We start from the raw sequence: 11,892 nt of genomic DNA, 5'->3' as shown, positions 1-11,892 counted from the left end.
ATTTTTCTTAAATCTCAAAGATGAGTGAGACTATTCTGTGTCTATTTCTCTCCCTCTGACTTATTTCAATCAGCATAATAGTTCCCATCACTATCGATGTATAGGAAATTTTCATGACTTCATTTTTCCTGACAGCTTCATAGTATTCTATTGTGTATATATACCACAATTTCATTAGCTACTCATGTTGAGCATCTGGTTTGTTTCCAGATTATGGCTATTAAAATAACATGAATATAGGTATACAGAAGGAATTATTGTATTTTGTATTCCTAGGGTATATCCTTAGGAATGGTATAGCTGGATCATACGGGAGCTCAAGTTCCTGTTTTATTTGTTTTTTTTTTTTTTTTTTTTTAGAAATCTCTATAATTCCATAAAGGCTGAACTAGACAGTATTCCCATGAGCAATGAATGAGAGTTCCTTTCTATCTATATTCCGCCAGCACTGATTGCTCTGTGTGTGTGTTGTGTGTGAGTGTGTGTGTGATGTTTGCCATTCTCTGTGGCTTGAGATGATACCTCATTGTTGTTTTAATTTGCTTCTCTCTGATGATTAGAGATATGGAGCATTTTTTTAATGTGTCTTTTGGCCATTTGTATTTCTTCTTTGAGGAAGTGTCTGTTCATTTCTTCTCCCCACTTTTTATGGGGTTAAATGTCTTTTTCTTTTTTTTTTTTTTTTTGGTTTTTGGTTTTTGGGCCACACCCGGCGATGCTCAGGGGTTACTCCTGGCTATCTGCTCAGAAATAGCTCCTGGCAGGCACAGGGGACCATATGGGACACTGGCATTCGAACCAACCACCTTTGGTCCTGGATCGGCTGCTTGCAAGGCAAACGCCACTGTGCTATCTCTGGGCCCAAATGTCTTTTTCTTAAGTTCTGTGTCTTCTATATCTTAGATATTAGCCCCTTATTTGATGAATATTGGGTAAATAGTTTCTCCCATTCCATGGTGGCCTTTGTATTCAAGTCACTATTTCCTTTGTGGTGTAGAAGCTTCTCAGTTTAATATAATCCTATTTGTTTATCTCTGATCCCACTTATTTGGACAGTGGGGTTTCCTCCTTGAAGATGGTTTTAGTCTCATTGGAAACATTGGAAACAAATGTTTTAAAATTAACTATGTCAACAATATGATACATGATATTTAAATAATTTATATTTTTTAAAAGTTCAGTGTATAAATCACAAAAGGTTAATTACTAAAGTGCATACAAAGGACAAATAGTGTATTCTTTACATTAGGGAGATACAGTTTAATAAGAGCAAGATCAGAATTTGATAGTTTGTTTTAATAGAGAAATCTTTAACTAGCAGTTATTTTTGCATATTTTAATTTAAAGTATTTGTTTTATCTAAAATATTTCCATACCAGATTTGTAAAGTACGTAATTACATAGTCTCTAGCCAGTATACATAGAATTGAAACTGGAACTACATAAACTAAAAGTATATATAAGTCTATTTTAAATTGTGATCAGTGAAGAGACGGGGCGAAATACTCAAATAGTCTTACAGCCATAATTTTTTCTCTCAGAACTTGTTCTTCAACTTATATTTAATTCCTGCTTATTGACATCTCTGTTCCTCCTAATATTTGAGAGATTTTGATGCCACTATTATATAATCCCCTTTGGTGCTTCTACTCAGTTACTATATTTATCCAATTTATGTCTCAAATACTTTATGTGTCCTTTTACTCTAATTAACTTGTTTTAATTCAATATTTCCTTATCACAAAAACTATTTGATTAGCTTTTTAAATACCATAGACATTTAAAACTTGCATTTTACATTATTTTCTAGGCATCTTTTCTGTAAAAATGAAATCATATAATCTTCTGTCCTGCTTGAAACTAATGAACCATATCTGAGTGAAGAAGACACTTGGATAAACCAGAGATATAGATGCAGAACTCAGGGAGAAGAGCTGAAAACTGAAACTGTATAGGTTTGGGAGATGAAAGTCAGATTTAGGGACTATGTGAAAAGTCTAAAGTAATTATCACTAAATAAGAAAATAAAATAACACATAACAGAACCCAGGAGTAGTTTGTCACTTACAGAATGGCCAAAGAAAAATGTGTAAAATGAACAAGAGGAAATAATGCTTAGAACTGGGGATGAGTACTCAGCATTACGAAGAGAGAATTTGAGAAATGGAGCTTAAGTAAATGCAATGGTTGAAGTTTTTGATTTATCAAGGTCAATCTTTCTAATGTCGAAAAATAAAATCACTGACAAAATCACTTCATTAGTATTGTGTATAAGAGAGAATAAGTTTCTGTGGCTTACAGGCATGGGGATTCACAAGGTGTGGGAAAAAGTAATAAAATGGAGGTACTGAGTAAAATATATTATTTTTAAAAATTTGAGTGATAAAAGTGAAGAGATATAGGGAGGTGATCTGGTAGAATATTTAAAGATCTAAAAATTCTGATAAATAAGGCAAAAACTAGACAAGTCCCAAGAAAGCAAAAGGTGAAGGAATAAAGAGTCAATGTAAAATTCCCTTTAAGCAAGAAAATATTCCTAAGTACCAGAGATAAAGAAAGGATGCTAGATATGTGGCAAATAGTTTTCCATTTAGCCTGTAGGATGTAAAAAATGCACTGTAAACATTAGTATTGTGTACCTTGGGAAAGCTAAGGTGACCTGGACAAATTATTAAGTTTCAGTGGGCTTCTCTTTCCTCTAATGTGGGAGTAAGTATAGAATTCATCTCATCGGCAATAACAATTAAAAAAATAAGCACTATTAGAGGAAATATGGCAAAATATTAAGCAAACAACTGTTGCTTATTACCAATTATTAGGTGCAAACTGGGATAATTACTGCACTTGGGATTCCTAAAGTGTTTATGTCATTTTACTTCAACAAATCTGGTAAAAAAAAACACACACACACACACACACAAAAAACAAAACTCTAGTTTCTGGAAGGAGGAGTAGACACACAGTTAAACCTGCGATCAGCATAGTATACCAACCTTTTATCTATAATGACTGGTTCAATGGCTTCTCAGTAAAGCCAGGAAAAATAGACTATTTCCTGAGTATTTGTCTATTTGTATTGCATTAATGAAGAGGTTTTTACCCCCTTTGCAAGACCATAAATAAGGATATAATTTAAGAGTTATTATTATGTCAAGAAATACTAAATGACATATAGATATATGTCATCTGATATATAATTCATAGAAAATTAGAGAAAGCATAGAAGAGAAGAAATGTATATTCAGTTGGTCTGGAGGCAAAATTCAGCTCTTTCCATTGTAGTTTTGGAAATTATCTTTAGGTTAAGAAAGACTATTTTGTTTTTATCACTTAAAATAAATGGAATGTTATATATCATTTTATATACCATGCTATATATTATATTAATTATGTTATAAATATTTATCTTCTAAGATCTTTTGCTTTCCAAAGTAAAACTGGTATTTTGGATTAGACATACATAGCTATGCTCATTAAGACATATGCACAGAGAAATCTTCTATTGTCTATATGACAATTATGTATTCTACTTTGACTATTCACTATTTGTCCTTTTTGTGACAATATTATTGCTTGACTCACAGCTTGCTGTTTTAAACTTTGGTTTTTTTCTTCCAATAGTGGGCTAACATATGAGAGATGCTAGTGGTCTATTTCTAATATTCTATGTCCCTTCGAGAAAGATTAAAATGTTGGGAAGGAAAGAAAAATGAAAACACTGGTCTGTTATACCCCTGTCATACTGTCTTTATCACTGATGCTTTGCCAGCTTCTAACTATGTGATACTTCTTGCCAGTCTTGTCAAAATTGCAGTGAATACGCAGATTCTGATTAAGTGCAACTCAGAGCGGTGACAATTTAGTTGCATAAAAATAGTAGTCAGAATTGTGGTATTCCTATCAAATTAAGCAAAAAATATACATGTCATCATTAAATGTTAATTTCTAGGACAGTACTGGGGGAAGAAACCAGAATTAGGGCTGAGAGCCACAGAACAGCTCGTACTTTCTTGCACACAGCTGACTAGATTCATTTCCCAGCACCTCATATTGTCCCACCAGAATTACTGCTGGGTGTTTCCCAAACCAAGGTGGAAAAATGAATAAAATAAACCAGAAGGAATGGTGAAAACTTTATTGCTATGAGGGTCAAAAAGATTAAATTTTATTTTTCTGTTTATCACTAGATTGTGCCTCCTGTCAAGCAGTATAACATTCCTTGTCTGTTAATAGAGTTAGAATTGAGAGACCTTATACTAAATATTTGCATATTGCTAATTGTAGATCCACAATCACAATTTTTTATTCTATATAAAATATATAAGTTTGAATGATATAAGCACACTGTAGAACAAGATCTTTAAGACTTAAAAAACTATTTAGCAAACTACCTGTTTCAACCAGAGAAATTTAAGTTACTTTTACTAATACTATTGATAATAGTTATAGTTTGAGAAGAAATAAAATTGGAATAGAGGAGCAATAGTAACTCTTTTGCCTGATAGATTGAAGGGTGTATGGTAAGGGGGCATTGGTGGTGGGAATGTTGCACTGGTGAAATGGGGCATTCTTTTTTATAATTAAAACCTAACTAAAAACATGTTTGTAATCATATTGGTGCTTAAATAAAGATATTTTAAAAATGATGCTAAAAATTGGAGAAAAAAAAGAAAAAAGGAGTCCTGAGGCAAAGGGAATCTGTGATTTTCTATTTTCTTCTTATGATAAGAAAACAAGGTGGGAACTGTGTATTGATATATGTTGATATTTCTGGCATGAATTTAAGCTAAGTACGCTAAAACTGTCTAATTGAAATTCAGTACTGGGGACATATTAAGGAATTACCAACCTCTGGTAAGTAATACAGTTCTTCTGTATATCTTAATTCAAGAAAAGATGAATTATGAGAAGAAACCAAGTTACAAATGAGACAATTAGGTGTCTTTGGCACCTAAAGCCAAAGTTTGTGTTGTAATGATAGTCAGGCATTAATCTTCACATCTGTAAAGTTTAATCTAATGTTCTACCCAACATACTGCATTTGGCAATGATTGCTTTCCTAATCCCAGTGTCATTGTTGAATCTTTGTTCCCTGTGGACGGTGGGGAACAGGGAGGTTCCAGTTCTAATCCCCTCTACCCTCAAACGATCAAGGCCTCCTCGCCTCTCTAGCCTTCCCACTTTTTCCTTCTGAGTTCCAGTGCCATCACTGTTCATCTCCTTTTGGGGCTAGCCAGGTTGGTGCTGGGGAGGGAATAGGGAACCTCACTTCTTAATCCCTTCCACCAAATGCAAATGGGGCTGTCATTTTGGGTCTTTCCAAGCACCCTTCCTTTGTCTTCATTAGTCTTCCTTTTTCCAAACCGCCATTTCAATCATAGACTTCCTGGCACATTGGATCTAGCACTTCTTTCAACAGTCTGAGAAATTCAGTACTCTACACCATTTAATGCAAAGTTCAATGGGAAAGCCAAAAAAAAACAAAAAACAGAAAACAAAAAACAAAAAACAAAAAAACAAAAAAACAAAAACCATATCTACTGAGGAGGATATGGAGAGAAATCCTGTCAAATCTCCAAGTCCACCCAAATGCCTGAACCTTATAGATGAGGACCTCAAATCAATACTTAATGGTTTAGCAATGGAAATCAAGGAGTCACTAGCCTGTGAAATTAAGAAATCTATAAAGGAATCATTCAACCAACTCAAAGAACTCTTTCAGAAGATGAGAGAATCCATACAAATAGAACTGAAAGAACTAAAAAGCATGTTAGTAATCCATAATAGTAGAATTACACAGGTGGAGAATCGCATAGGTGAACATGAAGACAAAGTACAAGATTGTTTTCCTTTGTTAGAGATACTTGGAAGCAATAAGGGAAGTAACTGGAAATTATAAATTTAGATTCTGCTTAGAAATTTGTGAGACTCTATTTGACCACAATTGTAGACCAAAGATCAAAGCCCAGAAAAGAAGCATATCATAAATATTTAGTCACCTTTCTTCTGTCTCTTTTATTTTCTTGATTATAAGTCCAATAGCAATTTTGTGATAGTTCATTTAACTAGTTCTAAATAGTTTTTCACACATCAATGTGGATATATGAGTTATCTGACATCTAATATCTGTTGTTAAAAATCACAACCAAATTTAATTTATTAAACTAACACAGAAAAATGTTATGGCAATTACTATGAGGTTATTAGCTTTGATGTATTACATATCTTTCATGATTAAGAGAAACACATTGCTCCATGGTGCTTGTAAATATTATATTTTACTCTGCATATCTGTATACTCTGCATATCAAGATATTTGAACACAGAAAATAAAACAAAGGGCTGGAGAGAGAGCACACTGGTAGGACATTTGCCTTGCATGGAGCTGATCCACGACGGACAGTGTTTCGAATCTCAGCATCCCTTGAGCCTGCCATGGGCAATTTCTGAGTACATAGTCAGAATTAACCCCTGAGCACCGCCGGGTGTGACCCAAACCCCTCAAAATAAAATTAAATAAAAATATATAAATAATAAAAAGAAAGAAAATATGAAGATAAATATGGTAATTGGTAAATAGAATAAATAGGATAATGGGGCATTGACTCTTCAGAAACGTCTTTTTCTAAGAACAAAGTAAAAATTTAGTTTTATACTTTAGTTTGCATTGTATAATAAGTTGCTATTTTAAATATTTATATTAATTTACTCTGATATTAAAGACTTCTGTATTTTCTTGACATCAATTAAACAAATAAGTACATCCTACCAATCATTGTGTGTGTTTATGTGTGAGTGTGTGTTTGTGTGTGTGTGTGTGCGTGTGTGTGCTATCAAAAATTGAACCCATGGCCTCACATATGGAAGACTCATATCCACCACTAAACTACATGTCTGGTCTCTCCAAAACCATTTTCTAAGTTTACATAACCATGTAACTAATTTCTATACTGTTGTAGAACATCTGATTTTCAAAAAAGGGTTAGTAATAGTTAAAATTATTGGTTTGAGCCAAATGAACTTTTCCTATTAAAAGATAAATGCAATATACTTTTAACACTGAAGTTAAAGGGTTTTTAGTCAGGTGATTATATCTATGGCTATGTGATAACAGTAATATAGGAAATGTGATTTTAAATATAAGAATATTAAGCTGTCCAGGGAGAAACTGCTTTAGGTCAAAGAGCAGTAGCTATGAGAATACTGTAATGATTATAAAATAATTAAGCTTTAATGTTTTTCTACCTGAAGACAGAGAGGGCAAAGCCATAAAAATATACATCAATGATGTCTTTATAACTTTTCTCCTGTGGTTATTCTTGGGAATGAAGGTCACTAAGTTTTAAAATGAGACATGTATTTGAGAAACATCTTAATTTTACACCCATCTTATCTTCAGATAACTAATATAACCAAATTTTAGAGCTTCAGTTACCTATTTATGCTTTCTTTGTGATAGCATCCTATTTTAGAATTAAAATAAGCATTTTAAATGATTTTATTTATTTTAACTTTGTATAAAAAAGTGCATTTTATGACTGGTCAACTTTTAAATTTAGTAACAGAAATCTTTCCAATCTGGAACTTTTAGTTTTCGATTGACTCATCTTTTATACACTAATCTCAAATACTATGTACTTTCCTCTGGGATTATTTTATAGATGGTATCACTCACATACTATGCACTTTGCTTCCTTATTTTGGTTGTTCAGAAAATAACTGCACTTATGCAGAGATACCACTGGTAAGAACACTAATTAATCTCTACTGATATAATAATGCTGTCATTTAAAATGTTAAATAAAATAAATAAATAGATTTAATTGTTTATCAAAATCCTACAACATCCTCTTTATTTAAATAATAAAAATTTACTTGGTATTCAATTGTTCTAAATATTGGTCCTATTATATGTGGTGATTTTATTGGTTTGTTCCTTTATGCCAGATCTAAGGGTGTTTAATCATAGCCACCAAAACCAAACTTTCAACTAGGTTTAACATCACCCTAGAATTTTTCTCCAGACAAAAGGAGGAAACTCACAGTTTATTTCAAAGGTTTACTCCAACTTTTGCTTAGCCCTTGACCTCATTTAATGTTTCTTTTCAATTGACTTGAGTTTTGCCCAACAGTTTCAAATATCTCAATGTCAGAGCATCTTCACACTTGCAATTTTCCTTCCAATCACAGAAAGGCCTATGATTTAATTTTTGTCCGTAAGATCTCAGGAAACTCTCCGAGGAGAATCTCAGAAATATTTTGCTTCATTATTAAAAGAAGCTCACAATAAAAAAAAGACACATGGTTTGTTCTCCATTATTTCCCTATTACACCAATTATATGCTGGTTTTGAACCAGTTTTGAAGCTTAAACAACTGATTTTAAACCCTGAGACTATTAATCAAAAATTCAAATGCCAACATAAAGAGGATGACAGGAGTGGAGTACATGATAAATGTGGTGAGATATAAGGGCTTTAGTTTTCAATGTCTTTTTGGAAATGAATAGATTCAGACTTTCTGAGAAGTTAAAAATAATAAATACTAGTTAATCAGATCAACCAAACAAAATATTAATGAGTAAATATAAGCCATACATGATAAATCTGAAGAACTGGTATTAAAAAGCATGTACTGTTATTAAAAACCATCCAGACTCATTCACTACCTATGTAATGTTCTACAATGCAGGTTACATAAAAGTGAATTACATATGCAGCAGAGAAAAGATCACTCTGACAATGTTAGTAAAAATGATGACTCTAAACAAGAACTGGTTGTTGAATGGATGCAAAGTGATATGCATTAAACCTTTTAGGAATAATATTGAAAACAACAGTGAGAAAGATGCAGAGTGAGAGAGAGGTAGAGAAGAGAGAGAAAAAGAGAGAAGAGAGAGAAGAAAAATGTCTGCCATAGAGGCAGGCTGGTATGTGGGGTATAAGAAAAACTGGGGGACTGGTGGTGGGAAATGTGCACTGGTAAAGAAATGGGTGTTGGAAAATTGTATGAGTGAAACTCAATCATGAAAAAATTTGTAACTGTGTATCTCATAGTGATTCGATTTTAAACATTTTATCAAAAAAAACAAAGCACAATTCAAGTGTTCAGAATCATATAATAAATAATGTTATGATTGTAGAAATTAATCACAAAATATTAGAAGAGACTCCAACATTGAAAACATGCTTTTAATTTATTATAGCTCAATGAAGATTAATCTATTATAGCTCAAAGAAGATCATTAAGCTATAATAAGAAGGAAATATGGTTGCAAATTAACAAGAATAGAGAAACAAATTAAAGACACAAACTCTGTGGCAGGAAACATAACAAGGGAGAAGTTTGTAACACGGCAGACATATATTTGGAAACAGGGAAAAGCTGAAATAAACACATAACTTCACAGCTTGAGATGTTAAAAAAAATAACAAGTGAACCCCAAGTATAAGGAAGAAATAATACTAAACTAAATCATAAATCAATGATATAGAAATAAATAAAACAATCAAAAGGCAACTGAAACCAGGAACTGCTTTAAAAATAATTTAACAAATTATTTGTTAAGGTTTTTAAACAAATCCTTACCTAGACTCACAAGAAAATAAATTTGATAGAAATGAAAGGAGAAATATTATAACATATACTCTAGAAATATGAAGAATCCCAATTTGGTTTGTACAATCAGTTCTATGGCTCTAAGTTGGAAGACCTAGAAGAAATGGATGGGTCTTATATCACACATCCTTCCAAGATTTAATCGTGAGGAAGTAGAAAACTTTAACTATTAGTCACAAGAAAATGAAGTGGTCAGGAAAAAAATAATCCCTAAAAATAGTTTTAGAACTCACTAGTGAGCTCTACTAAATTTTTAATATCTCTGACATTAAGTGATAAGGGGCATATTTCTATTTCAGCAATCTCTGTATCTTCTTTGGTGAAATGTTTGCTTAGTTCTTCTGATTTATATTTGCATTATTTTGTTTACTTAGTGTTGAGTTTTATGAAGTCCTTATATCTTGGCTGTATGCTAGTTGTTTTGTTTTAAAATACTTTCTCACATTCAGTAGAATTTCTTTCCATTTTAATAGTTTATTTCACTGTGTAAATATTTTTAGTTTGATGTAATATATTTTTCATTGCTGATGAAACAAAATCACTAAAAACAACACCAAAGACACTAAGAGTGTTTTGTGTTTTCACCCATATATTTTATGGGTTTGAGACCAAGATCTCAGCCTTTAATCCATTTTGAATTAACTGTCATACATGTGAGTTAGTAATCCAATTTTATTCTTTCACATACAGCTATCCAATTTTTCCAACACCATTTCTTGTACACTTTCTCTTTTCCACTTCATCCTCTGGGATACCTAATCATAAATTATCTGTCCTTTGGTGAGAGGATTTAATTCTTGTCTCTTAATCATGTTGGTTGATCTGAGATGTCCCCCTTATGATAGAACAAGTACCTGGGTCGATAAAGAGGTCTCATGTTAGACTTTGACTTAACTCACTGGAAAAGTAGAGCCTATCAATCTCATATCTTCATGTCCTAAATAGTAACTAGAAAATGGTAAGGATAATATTAAAAACAAAATGTTATTTTTTTCTTTTTTTATTAATAATATAATTTTTATTTTGATCATAGTGGCTTACATATTGTTGACAATAATATTTTAGGTACATATTTACATAAAATCAGGGGGGATTTGTCCTCCCTACACCTCCGTTTTTGTCCTACCTCCCATATGCTCTTCCCTCACCCCCAGGGCTTGCCAGAATATGTGGTCCCCTCTGTACCTAGCCTACTACTTAGTAGTCTTGCACCTGTTTGGTCCTGGTGCCTCCCTTATCCCTTATTTCCCCCTCTAACTGCGGGGCAGGACTAGCTCGTTTAAGTTACGTGGTTTTGTTTGAAGAAGAGAAAAGTAATAAACTGGGGTAAAAGTCTAATATGCCGAAAATTAGCGTAATTCTTCTAGAGGCTCTCATCATCGGTTTGAGAGACGAAGGAGAAAAAGAAGGTGAAACACTCCACCAGTACAAAAAGAAGAGTCAAATATCCAGTGAGGACTTCAACAATAACGATAAGCACCACAAAAAAAACAAAACAAAACAAAAAAAAACGCCACAGTCTTGAGATAAGAAACATGGCAGAGCACATAAAGAAAGAAAAGAAAAGAAGAGAGGAAAAAAAATAAGTATAAATGGGGGCAATACCTTCAATAACCACACCAAAACAAAGAAATCGACCAAAAATAGATAGGTAAATAATAATAATAATAATAATAAATGAAGATAAAAATAATATATAAAAAATAAACGATGTTTTGTGCTTTTTGCTTTTTTTTCCCTCCTGCCCTGGCACAGTAAATATTGGGGTTATTCGAAAAGAAATTCACTTGGCCTAAGAGATATGGGGTTTCTCCGCCCTTGGAGTATATTGTCATGGGATCAACTATAGATTCTGTTCAGGATCATTTACTCTCCCGGTGGTGCTTTTATGTTGTTTGGAAGACTTCTGCTTGTCCTATGTGATACAATCAGACCTCTGTATCTAGCGATCTCAGTATCTGCAGTTCCAGGGGTGGGACTTATGATGAAGTCAGTCTTTGTGGTTCTAGAAGTTCCGTTCCCTCAGTGTCATTTTAATCCATCTTCTGTGGTTGGTGGTCTTGGTCTTTGCACTAAACCTAGGATGGCACCTAGGATAGCGTCTTTCTTTGTGTTTCCAGAAGCCCCGTTCAGTTACAATTGTCTCTGCCAGACCTTTGGAACTGGGGATCATGGTTGTTGTGCAGGTCGTAGTTCAAACCCTAGACTAGGGCTTTTTTATTGGTCCCAAGAAATATAGAGTCTGGTCATGGTTCTAGCAGCCAGTCATCTGTAA

The sequence above is a fragment of the Suncus etruscus genome, chromosome 8 (genome assembly GCF_024139225.1).
Source record: "Suncus etruscus isolate mSunEtr1 chromosome 8, mSunEtr1.pri.cur, whole genome shotgun sequence".
NCBI lineage: Eukaryota > Metazoa > Chordata > Mammalia > Eulipotyphla > Soricidae > Suncus > Suncus etruscus.
The sequence above is the reverse complement of the archived record's forward strand: the minus strand, read 5'-3'. Positions refer to the sequence as shown.